The 8,021-nt window shown below is 32.8% G+C and overlaps 1 long non-coding RNA gene across 1 annotated transcript; it reads right to left on the bottom strand.

The window, feature by feature from the left end:
- Positions 1–3,532: 3,532 nt before the first annotated feature.
- On the bottom strand, positions 3,533–6,333 carry LOC128171841 (uncharacterized). The gene is made up of 2 exons (XR_008242155.1): positions 6,084–6,333; positions 3,533–3,833 (listed from the first exon to the last, which is right to left on the bottom strand). It is a non-coding gene; the product is annotated as an uncharacterized LOC128171841 (long non-coding RNA).
- Positions 6,334–8,021: the final 1,688 nt, after the last annotated feature.

Raw genomic sequence — 8,021 nt, 5'->3', positions numbered from 1 at the left:
ATTTGTTGTTATTGATTTCTAGATCTGCTGTATGAACACTATAAAAAACTAGAGCAAAGCTCGTTGCAAAGCAACGAGTGGGTTTTCCGCTAATGTCGAAAGCAACGCTAGAAGTACGTCTAAGAAGCAGAGTTCTTAATCTAGTAACAAAGAAGCCTAAGTACAAAAAGATTAAAAAAAATCGAATGATTCTTGGTACAACTTAACATGATCCGAATGTTTTTAAGTACGACTTAACCAAAAACCCTTAACCATTTCAAGAACGACTTAACAAAAAAACCAATGTGTTTAAGTACGACTTAACAAATTTGACTTCATTTTAGGTACAAGTTTACTTTACCTTGAACTAACATCTTTTTTCTTAACCCAGAATGCAAAATTAAAATTTATGTAAAAAATCAATTTTGTTTAAAACATAATTCTGAGCAACTTTTCCTCTTCACTGCTTTTCAAAAGGTTGACCTTTCGTACTGTGTGCTCGTTGCGTCATTAATTGTCAGAAACTTATCGATGTTAAGTTTACTTTACTGTACTTCTGTGAATATTTTCTAAGTAAAATTACTATGAACCAGACAACATTGAAATGGTGAACATTTCAAAGGGCCCCGCTTATGTTATTTCAGAGAATTCTGCTTTGACCTTGACCTATAACTTGAAATTTTTCCAGCTGGCATAGAACTTTTAATTCAATTTCATTCCCCCTAACATACATGCATTTTTGTTCAATCTGACCAAGATTAAGCATATTTGGAAAATAATCTACTATTTAAAACTAATTTTAAAAAGATCTGCTATGACCTTCACATTGACAGACTTGGTTCAAGGTCACTGCACGCCATTAACCAATAAACTCTGTAAAGGTAAAATATTAGCCAAATAGGGGCTAAAAGGAGAGTAAATCTATGCTCTTAAAATATGGATTTTTGTGTGATCTGATATGACCTTGACTCTTCATCTACAAATATCATTCGAGGTCATTGCATATATTTTGAACAAAGGCATCATGTGGGTAAAGTATGAGGCTGAATGGAGCAAAGGGAGAGAAGATATACTCCGGACAAGGATTTTTAAAAATATAATTCTGATATGACCTTCACAGTTTCTTTTCACTGAAAATAGGTTCAAGGTCACTACACACCCTTTCCTCAAAAGCTCTGCTTATGTGAAGTCTGAGCCAAATAGGGGTTAGTAGAAATTATATATGCTCTCAAAAAAGGATTTTTGCTTGATCCGATATGATCTTCACCCGTTACCTAGAAATTTCATGCAAGGTCACTGCACATAGTTTAATCATAGAGACACTCTGTGAGTATTAGCCAGATTGGACCAAAGGGAAAAAAGATATGCCTCAGACAAGGATTTTATATATATAATTCTGCTATGACCTTAACCTTATACCTAAAAACATGGTTCAAGGTCACTGCACATCCTTCAACCAAAGGAACCCTGTGGATGAGGTATGAGCCAGATTGGGCCAAGGGGAGAGAAGCTATGCTCCTGTCAAACCATCTCGGATGGACAGACCGACAAATTGATCACTAGAAGGTGCCCGCATTAACATGCCTTTTTATCTAAAATAGTATCCATGCTATCTGCCCATGGTGAATAGTCATCAAAACCATTCATTAGCAGAATTTGATTTCCCTCCTTTTTAAGGTGGTATGGGACATCTGTCGATATTAATGTGGATTAAAGTACTATATAATTGAAAACTTTTCACCGGTTTAGAATTTTCAAATTTTACAATATTTAACCAAAAAATAGCTTTTAAAAATATTTGAAAAGGTAAAAATTGTAAAAACCCCAGCGGGATTCGAACTCATGACTTATAGGTTCCTAGTAAACCCTCTAACCCACTGTGCTAAGGAGTTAGGTGACCATTTTTGAGAAGAAACTACATGTACTTATATAATTACACTTTATTTTATTGTTTATTTCGATAAACAATACGTCACAACATGGAAGTGTCCCATATCACCTTAAACTCGGAACACCTCTGACCTAATAAGATCGCCGCATTAAATACAAAGTTTGATTTAACTCTAATTTGTTTATCATCAAGAAATTCTGCATCGCTGACAAATAAAGTTTTCTTCTGTATAATGAAATACCAATTAACTGACTATTCGGACAATAGCAAGTTTATTGTCCCATTCAACAGCTACTATTTCCCTTGGCTTTGCCTCATTTAATATTTGCTGTCTTGGGGGACAATAAACTTGCTATTGTCCTCATACCCAATAAATACTAAATAGGCATATAATATCCTATCCACCTACATTTCATGTTATATAACCCCCCGTTTGTAACCTTCAATTTCACTGTAAAGTCAACATATCTGTCATAGCCGCAAGTTTCACAATTTATTTCTGCTTCTCATGTACTTAAAATTAGGGGCCTTCATATTGCTTACCAATTCCAACAAGAGACATCCCTCTAACTATTGGTAATCATTAAAATTCATTTCATGAATCTACGCAACAATGATAACCTTCAAGTACAGTCACTCTCAATTTTACAAAAATATTATCGGTACTTTATCCGAAACTGTTCCTTGTATCTTTAACTTAGTACACTAACATTTTTATGAAAAGACGGTTTGTCTTAGAATAAGAAAGCTAATGCAATTCTGAGAAAAAGAATACCACATATTGCCAATTCCATTGAGGTTTAATAAAAATATGGCCATTTAAGTGAACCCACCATTTCCAATTTCCTTTAGTAAACACAGATTTACAGGGTTCTCCATAGTAAAACATCTTTATCTGACCTTTTAGAGGTCAACTTTTGTTCAACCACCTTTAAAAAGAAACCTCATTCAATACAACATATGCCTACATGATATAATCATGATAAAAGCTTCACATCACTTAGAAATACCCTTACATGTATACCCCCCACCCCCCAATCTTTTGATTTTCATAAAAAGTCATGGTTTGAAATGTTTTACCTAATTTTATGAAACATGTGGCAATTTCCTTGAGTCATTTCTCACACATATTTGAAAACAATCATCAATGATTCTAAAATGTGATCTTTATTTGTTTATTGTATGATTTGTACCATTTTAATTAACAAATAGACAGCTGTCCTGCTTGTGATTTCTTGTTTTCATGAAAAAAGTAAGCTAACAATCATATTTAGTGAATATCTAATCTATTCTGATTTCTAGTCTTCTTCTAACCATGCTAAAACAGTAAGTTACAACCAACAAGTTAGACATCTGCCTTAAATTAGAATTAAATTCAAACACACCCAGGTAGCTGGAGACAGAGTTGATTTCAATGAAAAATGTTCAAATTTGACATGTTTTTCTACTTTTTTATGCATATATACCTTAGAAAGGTAGAAATAGGTTGTTTCTTGTTCATTTCAAAAGTAATTATCATAGCAGATGTTATTTCAAAGTCAAATGTACATTTACATATCCTACATGTAATCTTAATGCAGACAATTAAATGGGGGGGGGGGGGGGTTGTTTCAATTATGTAAACACATCTAAATATCTTTATGAAATAAAAAATAAAGGAAACATAATTGTATACTTTTATTGAAAAACAAATTTTCACAGCAATTATGAATTTCTTTAAACAGCCTTAATTTTGTTTCCATAATTTCTTATCAAACACAAACCACAACATGGCATGATGCTTTCTTCAAGTTCCATTATTGTTCATGCATTATCGGATTTAATTTGAATTACCAGTAAATAGTCTGTAGAACACAAGGAATATGCATGTGGATAGAGGTGACAGGTTAATCTCAGGAGCTGACCCACAAGAATCAACAGGTACCGGTAAAAGCCATATGTGGTAACAAGAGTCTGTTTTGAGCTGAAATAAATAAAAAAAATAATAAGCTGTGTTTACATACATGTACTAGTAATAGCTGTGTTTACATTAACATATGCATAGTATTTCTGTAAAAAATACACTGACCATGCAGTGTAATAAGTATGACATATCCCAATACATGACATAACATTTAGGCAGTACAAGATCAAAAATTTGCATATCAAGTCATAATATAATATTAAAAAATTTTCATAGGTATAAACACTTATCAAATTGAGAAAGAGAGAGAGTTTGAGAGAGAGAGAGTTTATTACCATACTTGTAGTGCAACAGTCAATATTTCAATTCGTAAATTACAAACGAATATTACCCACCGAACAGCGTCAAAGTACATGTACTGGTATTAGCTTCTGGTATACCATTTTTTATCAATTCTACTGTGTATTTTTTGTTTGCAAATAAATTTAGCGAGGGTTTTTGTTTATTTTCTTATAAATTACATGTTTTAAAAACAATACTACGTGTAATAAGCATAAAACATGTATGAGTAAACTTAATGAAGAATTTTTAATAGATTATTTTTCAAAGAATGTGGTACATTACATGTATGTCAATCTTTATAAAACTAGCGTATATTTCGTGCGCCATAAATTGCAAGTTTTTTGTAAATATCATTTACTTGCATGATAGGTATATATGGTCTAACCAAAATTTTCTTCATAAAGCTACAGCTGTATGTACCACATATATGTTTTGTCACAAGTATACATTTAAAAAAAAAATACCCAAATTCCAACAGTTTAAATAAACTCAACTCATTCTCTGATAAGTTCATTGTGTTTTGTGCGTGCATATCTTATTTGTCTGCTGCAACAGCAGCCAATCAGCGGTAAGCTGAATCCACAAAAAGAAAGTTTGTGTTTTAGGAGTGGGTAAATTGTTTATGCGACACTGTCAAAAAAACCACACCAAATAATAACAAGAAACATAAATATTCACTTAAATGTATTCTGTTGTAAAGTAAAGGTTTTTAACACTTATTGCATCTTGCAAAACATGTGATGACCTTAATCATCTGTCATATATCTGATATACATGTATATGTAAAAGATGGGAGAAATAACGACGGAACAAAGTGGGATTCGAACCTGGCCCTCTGAATCTCTAGTCAAGTGCTCTACCAACTGAGCTACATGTATCTGGCACTGGTATTCAAACCAGTCTGACCGTCACATTCCTCCCCCTTAAATGATCTTCACCCTCGAAGATCATCCCTGGCAGGATCGAGTTAACCTGTTAGTTCCAGGGGTTGGTCACAACACCAATATTGTAACAGGATGGGAGAAATAATGAAGGGATTTGAACCTGGGCCCCCTGAATCTCTAGTCAGGTGCTCTACCAACTGAGCTATCTGGCACTGGTATTCAAACCGGTCTGATCGTCACATATATAAAGAATTATTTTAAACAATGTTGTTCAATTAAAAATAACACTCGCAACCTTCAGTTTTTGTCTGTAATTAATCAATATTGGCGTGCGATCATTTCTCGCCGAGTACCATTTCTCACCAGTGCATTGTTACGTCATTTTATCAACACATAAAATTATATACGAAAATATGATGTAACAGTGCAGCAGCAAGAAATGGTCCTCGGCGAGAACTGCTCGCACGCCAGTACTGCCAGTAGTCAGATTAAAAAAAGAGAATAAAAAATTACATTTAAAACATTAACAAGGACAATTTAAGTACACATCATAACTGCTAAACAAGAAAAATTATGTGAACTGGTAGAATGGTAGGCATAGTTCTAACTTGTAACCTACATGTACAAGTACATGTACCACTTACCCGTTGGTCTGATAAACCTCTTTAATGATACAATGATCGGCATCATAAAGATATTAAAGTCATGTTTTAACTCTGAAGTCTGAAGTATACAATTTTATTTACTTGAAGTTATGTCTACAGGGTATTCATGACTACATTTGGAGTCCTCTGCACAAGAATATATGATATGTTTCTAATTAGACCCTGCTTTGAATTTTGAGTTAAAAATTCACAATCTGTTATTTTTTTAAATAGATAAATTCAGTTACCCTTTCCAGTCCCCCATGAACCTCGAGCGAGTCTAAACACCCATGAAACTTGTAAAAATTACACGTTAGTAAACAAACACCCACACCATAACAAAAACATCTAACAGTGTGCACGTACTTACATGTACATCTATACTATATACTAAATTTTAACCAGTTAACAAGAAACTTTAAAAGGAGTAAAAGCCTCACCTTCTTCAGTAACATCCACATAAATCACACACTTTAATGTCCATCTTTTCTCCTTTATTACTCGTAGCTTATCAACGGCTGATCGTCGACAGAAGTGTGGCTGTCAGAATTTCCTCGTAAACGATTCACACGAGAAAAATATCCTCCTTAAACAAATATGTAGTATTGTTCCCTGTGCATGTTCATATGTTTCACAGCAAATTGAAAATGCATGTGTACACCGAAAGAATACACAACTTCTCTTCTGCATTACGGCGCGTGGGGGTCACAAACAGGGGCGCCCCGACAAATAGTTGCACATAGAACGTTTAAATGTGTGTTCATTGAATTCATAAATGATATAGATGAAAAAAATGAAATTGAATCACAACAATTTATCTAAGACGCAACACAACGTAATGCAGTAAATGCCTGGGCCTTAATGTGGCATTTGTTCGCTTGTGTGTCTGTGTAGACATATTAACTCGTTCATGTACGATTCTCACATATTTGTTTTATGAAATTTGAAAAAAAATATAGGACAGAACTTGTTTAATTTGATACCAAATGAGATTATTTAATATATTAACAATAACTAAATTAATTTTTTTTCATAAAATGATAACGATTTTTGCTATCAGAAAAATACGTGTATGAGCTGCTGACCCCTAATTATAGGGGCCAGCCCTTTTTTCTTAATTTTAAATAAAAGCTCTCGTTATTCTAAACAACTTTTGTTCTATATGTATTAACAAAATATTTTTAGTTTAAAGGTTATAATACAAAAAGCAACAAAATTTCAGCCCCGAAAAAATCTTAAACTTTGGCGACAAATAGCTCAAAAACTAACATAGAAATTACCAAAATTTTCATGCCAGCAAAATTATAAAATGTTACCGACAATTTCGCCAAATTTCATGCATCTATCATCTGTAGTTCCCGAGATCAACTCTGGACAAAAGACCCCCCAATTTTCAATTAAAGGGCAATAACTCATAACCGGAAGTGAATTTTAAAAATTTGAAAAAAACATCTAGAGATATTAATATCATCTACATACCCTGAAAGTTTCATAGCAATCAGACAAAAAATGTTCGAGAAATCTCGTGCACAAAATTTGCGGGAAAAAAAAAAAATAATAATAAGAAACAGTAGAATAACAGAAGGGTTTTCCGTTGAAAAACGGAAAACCCTAAAAATACTTTTCTCATTACTAGTTTTTTTTTTTAGGATATACACAATATAACTTCATTGAAATATGTTTGCATTAACATTTCCAACTAGTTATCGGTTTACCTCTCATTGCCATTTTTTGAAAGCTTTGTAAGTTTTTTAATAACCGGAATAGCCGTGTATTTCGACTCTCAAAATAATATATTTTTGTTAAAACCTGTACATAGCCTTTCGAGGTTATAGACATTTAAATCCCAATTGATTCGTGTCGAGGATTCCTGCAAACTTACAATCTAATGCGCTCACTTTCTTTCCGCATAAAAAAACGAAAGTCAACTCGTATACAAAAAAAAATCCCGTATACCTAACCGAAAGTCAACTCGTATACAAAAAATTCCGTTACAAAATTTAAAGTCAGTTCGTATACAAAAATTCCCGTATATTTAACAGAAAGTCAACTCGTATACAAAAAATCACCATAATTTGAAAGTCAACTCGTATACAAAAAGTTAGAAACAAAACGTAAAAGTAATTTAAAAGTAACTTTGAAACACTTGGTTTCTTGTTATAAAATTTCTTTATATATTGTGTTCGTGATTCAGCGTTAAAAGGACATATAAGTAAAGAATAAAATGGATGTCATCAACTATTACAAAGATTGCAAAATTCATACATGTATAATTGTGCATTATCATTAAACTCGGTAACGATGTAAAATTACAACAAAAAAAGTAACGATAATTAAGGGTATTCCTGGTTTCTGGACAACATTTTTCATAAATTCTT

This window comes from Crassostrea angulata, chromosome 2, assembly GCF_025612915.1.
Source record: "Crassostrea angulata isolate pt1a10 chromosome 2, ASM2561291v2, whole genome shotgun sequence".
NCBI classification, from domain to species: domain Eukaryota; kingdom Metazoa; phylum Mollusca; class Bivalvia; order Ostreida; family Ostreidae; genus Magallana; species Magallana angulata.
This window is presented reverse-complemented; position numbering and strand designations above follow the sequence as displayed.